Source organism: Notolepis coatsorum, assembly GCF_963971535.1.
Source record: "Notolepis coatsorum genome assembly, chromosome: 9".
Classification (NCBI taxonomy): Eukaryota; Metazoa; Chordata; class Actinopteri; order Aulopiformes; family Paralepididae; genus Notolepis; species Notolepis coatsorum.
The window spans coordinates 112,480,038-112,494,986 of NC_140173.1; the positions used below are offsets into that span (position 1 = coordinate 112,480,038).

Here is a 14,949-nt window from a genome sequence, read left to right on the forward strand (position 1 = left end):
GATCACATTAAATACCTTGGTCTATGGCTTGATTCAGAACTCTCATATAAATATCACATTGATAATATTGTTAGAAAAGTCAACTTTAGTGCTGGTGTTCTCTACCGCAACAGAAAATGTTTCACACTCCCTGTCAGAAAGAGACTGGTTCAGCAACTAATTTTACCCATCATGGATTACGCTGACGTAGTTTACCAAACTGCATCCAAAACCAACCTTCTTCCACTAAACACACTATTCAACCGGCTATGCAGATTTGCTCTTGGCTGCCCATATTTGACACACCACTGCACCATGTATGAAAATCTTAATTTGCCAGCTCCCACAGTAAGACGACAGCAGCACTGGTTACAGTTCATTTTTAAATGTATTCACTTCAATTATCCGCAATATCTCAAACAGTATATGGACCCTTTCACCTCTATACATCAACTGAGACACTGTGCACAGCTATTTTTTAAAGTTCCAACAAATGTTACTACCTCAGTTGGCAAAAAAGCATTCATGTTCAAAGGTCCATCTGACTGGAATAATCTCCCAGTTCATATTCGAGCTATAACATCCTCACAACTGTTTAAAACTGTGCTGTCCTCTCACCTTGAGATTACTTGTTCATGTTTCCACCAATAATAGTATAACAGATCTTTGAAGCAATAACTTGAATATGTGCTCTGTGTTTTGTTGTCTTATGTTCCTCTTGTTTGATGTTGTTTGAACCTGTTTATTATTAATTTTATCTTGTTTTGTGTTTGGTTTTTGTTTGCTTCTTTTGTTTTGTTATGTTTAATACATAATAATTTATGTATTCTGTAAGCTGTGGACCCCCTTGAAAACGAGATGGTTCATCTCAAGGGGTAATTCCTAATAAAGAATTTCAATATATAGATACATAACTCTGTTAATATTCATTGACTCCTGTAGATAGGATGAGCTAGGCTTAGCTGCGCTTAAACTTGTGTTTTCATCTCTTTACGTACTTATATTATTATTTCATTCTTTATATTTGATGTCCTTATTAATTGTTGTACATTATATTCCATCCATTGCTGTGCGGTGCTATTGGTTTACAACAGTATACCTCTTGCCCAGGGATAGTCTGCCACGTCAGTCCCATGGAACTTAGCTCTTCCTTAACCCTTTCACTACCAAATGGTTAACCCTTTCACTGCGATAATACAGAAGGTTAACCCTTTCACTGTCACACGACAAAGGGTTAACCCTTTCACAACCACACTACAGAAGGTTAAAGTGTCTTCTATACTTGCATTTTATTTCTCTTAGTTTCTTGCCATTCTCATTTCCGGACAGCTGGTATGGGATGCCTGGGATAGCTCTAGATTGTATGAGTTGGTGCCCTTTAGTTGGCTGCCCCTGTGGGTCTGCAGTCTCCTGTCGGACTGACGATCAGTAAACATTTGTCCAGGAATAACAGCTAATCTCTATTTCCATCCATACCATGACATCAGAAATTGTGTGGGGGAAAGAAACACACAATTGAAAATCACCAAAATGCATTATGTTTTTTTCCGCTATGTAATTTGTGTGGCCAGTACATAAAGGTCTACTGTCAGAATGGACTTAATTCAGTCCCCTTAGACCATCCCAAAGTGGCCCCACCATTTGCTCTGCCTCTTCCTCTCCACTTCCAAGAGCAGCTGTCGATACTTGGATGTCCTTGTGTAGCCTACTGATGGGGGTATAAACAAGGCCACACAGTGTCAGAGATGCGAGGTACATTTCCTGTGAGCCGCCACGAGGGAAAGAACGGCTGACTGTGAGTTACTGATGAGTGAGTGATCGCAGGTCATAGATGTGCTATAAAATAATATTTATAATAATAAAGGGCCATCTTTATTCACCCTATCCAGTGATGGAAACAGCATAAATGTGTCCTGTCTTCATATTACACATCGCACTGTACTCTTAAAGGGGAATTTCAATGGACGATATAGACTGGTCACCTGCTACATGATATCTCATCACAGTCATTATCGCATTAGGCATACAGTATATGGGCTATAATTAGCAGGATGCTTAGGGAACATCCATACAAAAGATAATTATATACATGGGGCAAAGATATATATATATACAACACATAATAAGCTACTTCCATATATCCATATGACCATACCAACTGTTTTTACATATCACAGTATATGAGCTGTACATGGTTCAATCACAAGACAAATCGGTATAAGACAAAAATTACACAGGGTAGTTTACGTGCAAATAAGCAGTGGAAACGTATCTAGAGCTAACATTCATAAAAAAAAACATACATTCAGAAAAACGTGAGATCCTTGTTTTTCCTGGCTCAACCGTAGTAGATTTGTAAACATAATACACAACGTATTCTATATATACAAACTATAACCTATAACTATAAATATAAACTATAACTATAAACTAGATAAGCTATAAATAAACTATAAACTAAACAATAAAACTAAACATAATACACAACATACAGTATATTATATCCATACAATCTATGCTATGCTAATAATATAAATAGCTATAAAATATAGACTATAAGCTAAAACTATGAACTAAACTATAGACTAAACATAATGCACAATGTATATTCTATCTATACAAACATATACAATACAAGGTATTATGTTAGCAGAAGTGTGTGCATGTAATAAGTTCTACAATCAAAATCATGTTCTGCACTTAACCCAGCACCCATTGTCGATGCGCATAGTTAATCTCTCACTATATAGTCAAATGTATGCCAATAACTTAGTGCCATTATATAGTTTATATTGATCCCAATACATTTTCTATGCAAATGAATCCCCCATCAAAATGGTCAAAATAGCATAATAATTCCCAGGTTATAAACTTAAACAATTGCTCTGTTGAGCTCCTAAGGTACTTGTATAATTATTCAATAGCTTTATATTCACTTATATCATAAATTGTGATTACATTACGGCAGAATGTTTGACCTTGCTAGCGTTATAATGCATAAATCTGGTCTACTAGAAATCCAAGTTGCTTTTCTTCCAGCACCAGGCACGTCATCTGTACACGTCGAACAACGTGCCTGGTGGCAGAAGAACAACAGATTTTGCAGCTGCGTGGGATCTGCGCCCCAGAGACAAAGAGAACATTGGCGACAATCAGCTAAATGTACACATTCTCAGTTCATTGTACAGTTTAAAAGTGTGTTATATTACAATTTATGGTTGTACATATGGTGTGTGCCAAATCAAACCTTGGTTAGTCTTCCTTCATACACAGCTCTCTTCAAACAAAGATTGTGCATTTTTAAATATAACAGCTTGTCTTTACCTCCTGTCTTGGCTTCAGTGCTTGTAAATTCCAACAAATTCCCTTCAACAGCGTCTGTATACAGTGTGTCCTTGGTCCACTACTGAATCTGCCATCTGAAAGCTGCGTTCCACAGGCTGACCATAAATTATCAGTATCTGGATTAGCTTCAAATTGTATGTAACCACAATTATTATTTGAACATGGGCTCTTTCTTCTTTAAATTTTGTATTTATAAAAATAAAAATAAAAAGGATTTACTTGTGTTATTTGAAAATGTATTAACCCTCCTGTTATCCTATAAATGTACTTGACACCGTTTATCCTTGGGGTGATTTTGACCCCAGCAGTTTAAACCTCCAGAAATGTATCATAATCAAAACTGTTATCCAAATATATGTTTCAGGTGCTTTATGTTTCTTTGTTGACTACCTAAATAACCATTTAAATAAAACATCACCCCCACTTCCCCCCCACCCACCCTATTATACATCCAGATGATATGTGAAAAAATATATAAATAACCATAAAATCTCACTGATTGAAATAAAGTTTTAAAGAAAGATCTTTGCTGCAAGTTTGTCACACTCTTGTCAGCCCTGTCTCGTTTCTCTGTCATCAAAGCGTATGACAGGATTATATGGAATGTCTTTAAAGATATGATGGCTGGACATAATTGCCCTTCCAGTGTCAGCATCCCAAAAGCTTTCTGTTGCTTCTCCTTTTGATTTGTACAAAACTTGGCATCTCAAGTATATCCTTCTCAATTGATGTGTTATGAAGAGCTCGAATGCTAACTTTATGTCAGTTCGTCAGTCGACCTCAGTTGACCTACAGCGTCTAACCATGCCCACTCTACTTCATCTGGATCTGAGTGGTTCTCCTGCCCCCTGGGGAGTGTGACCTTGAGCCATCATCTTATTTTTCATACAAGTGCTTGTATTCCTATGCTTTTTTTTTGTTCTTAGTTCTATTATTATTAACATTTTAAAATGTTCTTATATACTTATAAAGTGTTTCCCCCAGGATTTTGTGAGACTGTGGTAGGTGAACCTCAGACCCTTTTTTTTTTACATTTTAAAGTTAAATGCATCAATCTGGTGCACTTTGAGAGCAAAATAAAGAGGCCAGATCTATGATGAACTTTGTGCTCAAAACACAAAATTGACTACTAGAGCATTCATTTGAGCCATCAAAGAAATTAAGCAAAAGTGGTTACCTGTGTTGAACTGGTTTTATTTTTTAGAAAAACGACCCCTCTACATGTGTATGTATACCACTATATCTGTACCCCTCTACATATGTATGTATACCACTATATCTGTACCCCTCTACATGTGTATGTATACCACTATATCTGTACCCCTCTACATGTGTATACCACTATATCTGTACCCCTCTACATGTGTATACCACTATATCTGTACCCCTCTACATGTGTATACCACTATATCTGTACCCCTCTACATGTGTATGTATACCACTATATCTGTACCCCTCTACATGTGTATACCACTATATCTGTACCCCTCTACATGTGTATGTATACCACTATATCTGTACCCCTCTACATGTGTATACCACTATATCTGTACCCCTCTACACAGTGTTGGGGAGTAGTTATGTGTAGTTCAATTATGGATAGGATAGGATAGAAACTTTATTGCCATTTCAACACTGTTGATTGGGATTTGTCTTGGTGCCACGTACAGTACAGACAATGTTAAAAACATACAATATAAAAACACAAGAATACAATATAAAAACACAAGAGTACAATATAAAAACACAAGAATACAATATAAAAACACAAGAGTACAATCCCCACAATAAAGAGTTTTACACAAACAATTAAAAAGAAAAAATGCTACAGTAAATAAAATAAATTTAATTGCTCAGTGTTCCAGTTTTAAAGTGCATATTGCCTTAAAGTGCATGTTGGCTGGTGCTAGCCCTTGTTGTGCAAAGTGCCTGTACATGTGTACTCGAGTTCAGGTGACGGACAGCCTCTGGATATGTGCTGTTTTTAAAACGGGATGTCCTGCACATGAGACTTTGGAGTCTTCTGCCAGAGGGAAAGGGGTTAAAGAGGTCGTAAGCAGGGTGAGAAGGGTCCCTGATCACCTTTTCCCCTTTCCGCCGGATTTGTGTGGCATAAATGGAGGCCACAGAGGGGAGCTCACAGCCGATGATTTTTGACGCTGTGCGTACAGTTCGTTCTAAATGTCCCCTATCATGGACGGTGGTGTTTCCGTACCACACAGTCATTGAGAAGGTAAGGACACTCTCTACAGTGGCTCTATAAAAACTGAGCATCGCCTCCCTGGACACACCAAACTTTTTAAGCTGGCGCAGGGAGTGGATCGAGCCTCTGGTGGGCTTTGCTAATTATGAGGCTGGTGTTAACTTCCCATTTTAAATTATCACATATGGTGATGCCGAGGAATTTGAAACTGTCCACCCTCTCCACCTGCTGGCCGTTTATGTACAGAGGAGGGTGGACTGCCTCCCCGCGCCGGAAGTCAACTATAATTTCCTTTGTCTTAGAGATGTTCAAAAGCAGGTCGTTCTCCTTGCACCATACAGCAAAGCTATCGACTTCAGCTCTATAGGCCGATTCATCCCCGTTCTTAATTAGTCCCACTACTGTTGTGTCATCCGCATATTTAAAAAATCGGACAGAATCAGAGTGGGAGGCACAGTCATTAGTGTATAGACAGTAGAGCAGAGGAGAGAGAACACAGCCCTGGGGGGCCCCGGTGTTCAAGGTCCTGGAACTAGAGAACAAATTACCTACTTTAACCACTTGTTCTCTGTCTGAGAGAAAATCTAGAATAAAATAGCACAGAGACTCATCAATTCCGAGCAATTTAAGTTTTTCAAATAATTTAAAAGGCACAATCGTGTTAAACGCTGAACTAAAATCAATAAACAAAATTCGTACATAAGTGGCAGAGGCCTCCAGGTGCTGCAGGATGGTGTGTAAACACATAGATACAGCATCCCCTACAGACCTGTTGGGCTGATTAGCAAACTGATACATGTCTAATTTAACAATACTAGATAAATGATCACAGACAAGCCGCTCAAACACCTTCATAATGACAGAGGTCAGAGCGACAGGTCTGTAATCATTCAGACAAGCAGCGCTAGATTTCTTGGGCACAGGTATGACTATGGCAGATTTATAGCATGCCGGGACTTTAAGTGTGCTGAGAGACCAATTAAAAAGATCTGTAAAAACAGTAGCGAGTTGGTCAGCACCATTTTTCAGGGTAAAAGTAGACACATTATCTGGCCCTGCGGCCTTCCTAACATTTTGTTTGCGGAGTAAGGCTCTGACTTGGTGTTCCTCGACTACAAATTACTCATTTAACTACAATTTTCTAGTAGATTTCTTCACTGAACCTTACATTTTCTTCACTGAACCCATCAGTTACTAGTTACTTTGAAAAAAAGGATTTTGCATAGAAAACATGGCAAAAATATATGAAGATGGTGTACTTTCAAATCGGAAGCCTGTCAACTTAAAGAGGACGTAATCAGAGCAGCATAACTGGATCAATATGTTCCACTTTAACATTAACCTTTAGACGTCAGTGGATGGAGGTTTGAACGCTCCAAAGCATTTGAATAAACAAACGTCATGTAGAATGCATACTTTTACTTTAGATACTTAAGTACATTCAATTGCAAATACTTTTACTTAAAGGAACGCCAACTTTTTGGGAAATTCGCTTATTTGCCATCTACCCTGGAGTTAGACAAGCAGATACATACCCTGTTCTTCTCTTAGCGTCATTCACTGGAAGTAGGTGTGCCAGTGTAGCCTAGTTCCCAACACTCACGAAATACACTCCAAATACAACTCCAAAACTTTCCTGTAAACATGTTGTGACCTGTGTATTTACCACGTGGAGAAATAATTCGTTTTTTGTTGTCATTTTCTAAGCAGATATATACTCTGATTTTTTCTTTGCCGAACCACTGCTGCCTGATGAAATCAGTGCGCCCAGGCAGCAGTGGTAGGGCAAAAAAATATTCAGAGTATATATCTGCTTAGAAAACGAAAATGTCGGGGGCGGTCGGGTGGCGTAGCGGAGATTGCGCTGGTCACCAATGCAAGAGGCTGCGGTCTCGACTCCCGGAGTCAGCATTGCCTGCGGCTTGGGCCGTTCGTCATACTAACTCGTTTGGCTGAGTTAGCGGGAGGAAAGTCGTGGGTGGTAATCTGGCGTTGTGGACAGCAACGCCTTCAGGTCTGGGCGCCTGCTCAGCGAAAGGCAGGAAGTGGTGAAGGCAGCGTGACCTCCCACGCGTTACACTTCACCAATGAGAGTCCTCGCTGCCAGGTGAAAAGAGAGCCACTGGCTGTCTCTGCATGTGTCGGAGGAAGCATGCGGTAGACTTCAGGGTTCCGTTGTACCGACCAGTAGGGGGAACATGGGCACAACGACCAGGTAGGGGAGGGGGGGAATTGGCATAACGACTAAATTGGGATGGGGAGAAAAAGAGAAAAATCGGAGAAAGGGAGGATACAAAATTTTTTATTAAAAAATTAAAATGTCAAAAAAATATATATATTTCTCCACGTGGTAAATACACAGGTCACAACATGTTTACAGGAACGTTTTGGAGTTGTATTTGGAGTGTATTTGGAGTGACTGTTCAGAACTAGGCTACACTGGCACACCTGCTTCCAGTGAATGACGCTAAGCTAGGCTAACAGTGCGGCTGTTCCCTAAGCCTAATGCAATGCATGCACAGAGAAGAAAAGGGTATGTATCTGCTTGTCTAACTTCAGGGTAAATAAGCGAATTTCCCAAAAAGTTGGCGTGTTCCTTTAAGTAGAGGACCTTTACTTTTACCAGAGTACTCATTTATCTGGGTATTTCTACCTTTATTTAAGTAAAGGAACTGTGTTCCACCACTGCCCATTTTATATTTCACATATGTTCTTCCTGTGCCCCAGGTCAAGAGTCAAGTCAAGCTTACACCCACACTACAGCCACAGACACATACATACAGACATGACACAACACAACTGACTCCAAACAGAGGAGATACACAATATAAAATATACAGTAAAGTACCTGCACAGCAGGATGTCTGGCAACACCACATTAGAATAGTATACCCAAATATACTAGTATAATATAATATATATAATGTAATATAATAGTATACCCAAAAAAAACAAATATCGGTAATATAACAACCAAATATCAGTTATTCGATAGTTGCCCTTTATCTGGCACTATTTAAAAGTTTAACTGAGATCGGAATAAAGGAGTTTTTAAACCTATTTAGTCTAGAGCGTGGAACTCTAAACCTGCTCCCAGAGGGCAGTAGCTCATACTCGGCATGTAAAACATGGGAGGGGTCCGAGACTATTCTATTGGCTTGCCTTAGAGTAGCCTGTTCAAAAATAGACTGCAGGGATGGGTGACCTTTCACCCCTATGATCTTCCATGCAGTCTGCATCAGACGGACCAGTTTGGAGTCAGTATTTGTGAACATGCACCACTCTCTCCTGAAGGTAGAAATCAGGGAGAGAACCTTCCAGAACCCCCCAATTGGTGATGTAACTGGGATATGAAATATGGGTCTGTCTCATAGACAATGGATGGGACTCCAAATTTACGAGGCCATGAATTGTTGGTGTGAGCTCTTACACACAAATTAAATTTGACTTCTGGTTCAGACCTTCTAGCAGTGCTAGAATATAAACCTAATTTGGGTGTAAGAACACAAACAATTTATGGCCTCATAAAGTCAGAGCTCCATTCACTGCCTATGGGGCAGTCTAAAAATCGCAGTTACATCACCAATGGGAGGTTTCTCTCTCTGATTTCTAGCTTCAGGAGAGAGTGGTGCGTGTTCACAAATTCTGACTGACTAACGGTCCTGGGGCACAGGAGGTACAGTATGTAAAATCTTAAAATGGGTGGCATTCCACTTTAACAGCATTCAAGTTTGTAGTTTGTTCAGTAATTAATTACTTTTGGTCATGCATTTAGGAAGTTGATTACAAACTACATGTTGCCCTAAAATGCAGCATTTTCCTGATTCCACCTCAGCAACTGCTCCCTGTCCTTAAAGCACACTCTCAGGCATAAGTTTCTGTTCTGGTCACTAAATCAAATACCACACTTGAATCTGTTCAGTCGATGCTTCATGGAACTACAGTATATGACATTCCAAGCTCAAATTGTGATTGTTTCCCACATTGTAGTTTGGATTTATTTAGTATTGTCAGATTGACAAACGTCATAGTAGTTTAACCAGAGACATTCTTTAACTTCTTTCATTGTGAATTAGCTTGTAGTTTGGATAGTTGACAAGCCTGATAAGAGAATGCTCTCTTACCAAGCTCCAAGTTAGGCCTGTAGTTGTTCTCGTATTGACAGAATGTCTATCTCTATAGTACTGTATGATGTACGTTATAACATAAACTCAAGAGGCTTTTGTCAATGATATCATTCACAGCCAACCACCTTAGAATACTATGTAATTCAGTCACTGGAGTGTCATATGCCGTGCACATTCAAGACAATTCTAGCTACTTTATTCTTTTGGAGCTGCATTGCCCCAAATGGCTGAACAATAGCTGACCTGGCTGCCAATTAAGGCTTGGGCAAATAACCTATGAATTATATGAATTATAAATATTTATACCACTATATCTCACTATATGTGTATTTATAAAATCTGTACACTTCTACATGTGTACTTATACCACTATATCTGTACCCCTCTACATGTGTATGTATGCCACTATATCTGTACCACTCTACATGTGTATTTATACCACTATGTATGTACCCCTCTACATGTGTATATATACCGCTATATCTGTACCCCTCTACATGTGTATGTATGCCACTATATCTGTACCTCTATGTGTACTTATACCACTATATCTGTACCCCTCTACATGTGTATGTATGCCACTATATCTGTACCTCTATGTGTATTTATACCACTATATCTGTACCCCTCTACATGTGTTTATATACCACTATATCTGTACCCCTCTATGTGTATGTATACCGCTATATCTCTACACCTCTACATGTGTATGTAAATGTAATGTATAGCACTATATCTGTACCCCTCTACATGTGTATGTATACCACTATATCTGTACCCCTCTACATGTGTATTGTTGAGTTTATGTGTTAATATGATAGTATGTAACTGCTTAACTGTTCCACAAGAGGGCGCTATAGGCGCAAGGAGACGTAGCTATTGTAGTTGAGGTCAGGTAAGAGGGTATAAATGGGATTGTTCCCTCCCCCTCGATCTCTTCCTCATCTACCTCTCACAGAGAGAGAAGGTCTCATGGTGCATATGCAATGTGAAATAAACCATGCTGATTAAAGGCTAAAGAAGGACCTTGTCGTCATGAACCTATTATTGTTGCTCCCCAGGTGACTGTCAACATGTATGTATACCACTATATCTGTACCCCTCTACATGTGTATGTAATGTATACCACTATATCTGTACCCCTCTACATGTGTATATTATTTCACTGTATCAGTGCTGCCCTACAAAGGCAAACTGCAGTAAATATGTGTAACAGCCCTGTAAAACAACATTAGGAAGTCTGTTACTTTGTGATATATGATAGCTGGGGTGGTTAGGGAGTAAGCTAATAGCTAATGGCTGTGCTGCCACAGGAAGGCCACAAATCACTGGAAGAAAGCCACTCTGAGAACAAGATGCTTTTCACATCACTGCAGAAAGCGTATTAGAGGTTAGAGGCAGACAGTCATCCGCATATTGTGTTGGTATTATCTGGTAATCCTATCTATCTCTCCAAAACTAAGAAAATATGGGTTTAGGACATGATATCGTTTTCAAGGCGCCTAAATATGCTGTTGACTGCTAATAAAGACAAAATTGTGCATTTTGTATCATTATACTTTAACAGAATTCCCTGTGTGTACATTTGAAACAGGTTGGTCCTTTTGCACAAGCTGTAAAAACTTTGCTGACTACAGTAAAGGCATTGCATCTACAATTAACCTATTTCCGCCCTTCCTACAAGACTTCTGCCAGATAGGAGCTAGGAGCATAGAGCCTTTAATGGTGTTGTCCATCATCCTCATCAGCAACATGTCTATAGTGCTTTTCCAGTGCTATAGGAGACACAAAGCACTTTACCATGGAATAACTACATACACATCTTTCAGTATGGATGGCACCAGTGGGCCTCAAGCCAGTGTTATTGACATTATGATGCTAACAGCACCTTGAGCTACACAGGACTACATACCTGCACTGTATGCACCGTTAATGTTCACTCATAATAAGTCACATGCATATCATCCATGTGTCCATAAATTATACACAAGTCCTAGTAAGGTTTAGTAGATTCAGCCAATTCAAATAATATTGAAATAATATAATAATAACAGTAAAATATTAAAAAAACATATTATTTACATGGTTTAATTTATTTATTTATTATTTTTTACATTTTAGATTTATATTTTAAAAACACTTTGAGCATTGTAATCACCAACTAAAGCAAAAGCTTTGACCAGCAGGTGGCAGTGAAGAACTAGATTTAAAATGTCTCCATTATAGGCCAGTGGTTCTCAACGGGGGCCTTAACACTTTCAGTGCCCAGCAGGGGGCGCACATTTAGTGCTTGAATGCCCACCATCCACTTCAATGTTAGCATTAATATCGCCTAATCTATGTTTTAAATTATGGCTATGTGTCTAATCTGCCCGTCGCTTATCAATGACTCATTTCCAGTCAACATTGTCGAAGCGGATTGTTTTTTTATCGGTTCATTTCCGTTTTATAGCATTTTGAAAAGCCCTCGTTTTCACGGGGGGAAAAAAGATTCCATGATAATCACCCTGTACTGTAATATTCTAGAACCAGTGGAGGTTTCTCTATGACAACACGTGAAACACAAATTCACTCATAATTCATAATTATTATTAATTTACATATATATATATATATTTTTTTTTTTATTATTTTTTTTATTTTTTTTTATTAGAAAAGTTTTCCTCTGTAAAAAGAATATGCCAGAATATGCCATTTTTCTTCTTAAAAAATGGCCAAAATTGACAGCTCTGAGCAGGCCTGCACTGCAGTAATGACTGCAGTAATATTCGTGCAGAATAACTTCACAGGTTGACCCAATGTTAAATAAATAATAAATAATAGCCAATCAAAATAGGCTATTAACTTCATCTAAGCACGGTCTGTGCAGTTAAACTCTTGCCATTGAATGGAGGATTTAATGATTGACAGCCCTTGACATCCAATACACGGAGGTTGAATGATTGGCAGCCTTGCAAATCCAATCAGAGTATGGCTCCTACGACTGCAGCTCTGTAGCTACACGGCTGTTTCTCCCCCCGCGGGATTGATTGATTGATTGAACATTTTATTAACAGAGCACTGAGAGCAGCCACGTTCGAAACCTCTATATTAGTGTATCTAACATTTAGCACTTTAATAGCGGGACATTTACTGAGGACCAGCACAACACACATGTGGATATTATGATTTAACAAGTCTATCTGTCCAGGAGGATGACAACATTATTGCAGGTACTGTAAGCATAAGCAGGCAGCCTAGCAGTTTCTAGCTTGGATGCTAATAACTACTAACGTTATCACGCTAGCTTGGATGTAATGTATCACGTTGGCTGCTGGCTGCTAATGCAGCCTGCAGATAATATTTGCATGTGCACTGTGTTAGTGGTGAATGAATGAATGTTGCCGCTAGCTTGTGGCTAGGCTAGCGTACTTTGCTGATGCACGGCTGATCTAGTGGCTCTGTGGCTCTGCTGATTTGTCACGGTGAGATTCATGTGGTGGAACTTTGGTGTGCTCTTATGAATGAGAAATGCTATCTTGTCCGTTGTGTGTGGGTTTGTGTCTGAAACGACCGGTGGCTTGTGTGTGTTGCGTGAGATGCAGAAGTAAACATGGCCAGGCATTGTAGTTCTCGGACCGCTTTCACCCACAGTTAAAGGAGACATGACATGCTGGTTTGATGAAATGTATAGTGTAAATGAAATGAATAGTTTATGTATATTCAATAGTAGTATTGATAGTATATTAGCCTGTTCCCCCCCACGGGGTCGGTACCGACCCCTTTTGACATTATGATCATATAGGCATATTTTTACGAGTGATGGAAATAATTTGCGATTTTAAAATCAACCGTTTTCAAGTATTAACATCACTAACATGTCACAAAAGCATGTAGAATGTAAAATGTTAGGTTGGCAATAGGTTAGCAATAGGTTCAAAGTGTCATTATATCGTTTTAAGTTTTCGATTTGCGATCGTCTATCCAAGCCGGAAACGGAAATAGACATTTTGAACCATGGGAATTGTAGTTCTATTTCATACTGGTTTCCGCTCAGCGTCATTCTGCACTAACCTCACTTCGTGCACAGCACTGAATAAAAACTCCACAATGTACCTTTACATACTGACATCCGTCTGGCCACACCCCACACCCCTGGTCACCTACTCGCCTCCTTCTTCACTTTCACCACAAGGAAGTGCCTTGGTATATACCCCACTTGACGAGGTTGTTTAGTTGAAGAAAGTTGATACGTGTTTACATTTTTTCCTTGCTTTTTTCTTTCTCTCATATATTTTAAAAAGAAAAAAGCTAAGTCATAATGTTTACCTCGGAGGGTCGCATTAGCAACGTCACCCTTCACCAGCGGTTCTCCATTGCCTCCTCTGTCGTGCATCTTGGAGCGGGGTTGAGGCCTCTTTCGTGGTCGGCAGCCACGCCCGGTTGGCGTCCGATAGATAGTTTGCCTCTCCAAGGAGCTGGTGCACCAGCGCCGTCTCCTGTGCGATGGCCTGGTTCCGGCTCTGGTTCCTCTGCCTCCGGGGAGTCGTCCGCTGTTGGGCGGCCGGCTCCTCTGGTTGCGGGGGATTTGAGACGCAAACCTTTTTTGCGTCAGCTCGCTCCCGTCGCAAGATGGTGGCTTGTAGATGCGAACGGCCTGGTTTTGGTGAGTTGCTGGAGCCGGATGAGGATGCGTCTGATTCTCCATGGCCGATGGAAACAGAGGACTACATGGTAGAAGCGGACGGGTTCTTGTTCGAAGTCCCGGTGGAGACATGTCCGCCGCCCGTCCAGGTAACACTGGAGGGGGGTGAGATGTCTCCTTGGGATTCCTTGTACGCGGATGTTGGGTTAGAACCTCCGACTCGGCGGCGGGATGCCCTGCTATCAGCCACATCAGAATGTGGCTCTTTAACCAGTAGTCTGCTGCATGTGAGGGACGCGAGCTCGGTGGGGGAAAGTATGCAGGGGGAACTGCATGCTTTGTTCCCCGAGCTCATGGCGGCGGCGGCAGTCGCAAACGGCGTGCCGCTGCCGCAGCCACTGCCTGTTCCTATTCCTGACGATCTCATAGGTCATCTATGGCAACGCCGTCCGGTGAGAGGGGTGGACGTTGTCTGTCCATTTTTCCCCTCAATGGAGGCCTACGTCCGTCAGGGACAGGTGGTCTCCCACATCATGGGCCTCACCCCCGCCTACGTGCAAGTCACGAGGGTGGTGGGTTTGGTAGAAGGCATGAAGGAGGGCGTGCCTCGGCTTGATAGGCCGATGGCGGCGCTCCTTTGTCCTGAGGTGGTGTGGGAGCCGTTACGGAAG

At 40.5% G+C, this 14,949-nt stretch overlaps 1 protein-coding gene across 1 annotated transcript in view; it reads left to right on the forward strand.

Annotated features, from left to right (window-relative positions):
- kcnk18 (potassium channel, subfamily K, member 18) overlaps positions 1–14,949 on the forward strand; it is a gene marked incomplete at both ends in the record, with an annotated part of 61,691 nt that overhangs the window by 28,355 nt on the left and 18,387 nt on the right. The gene's annotated exons all lie outside the window — the stretch shown is intronic.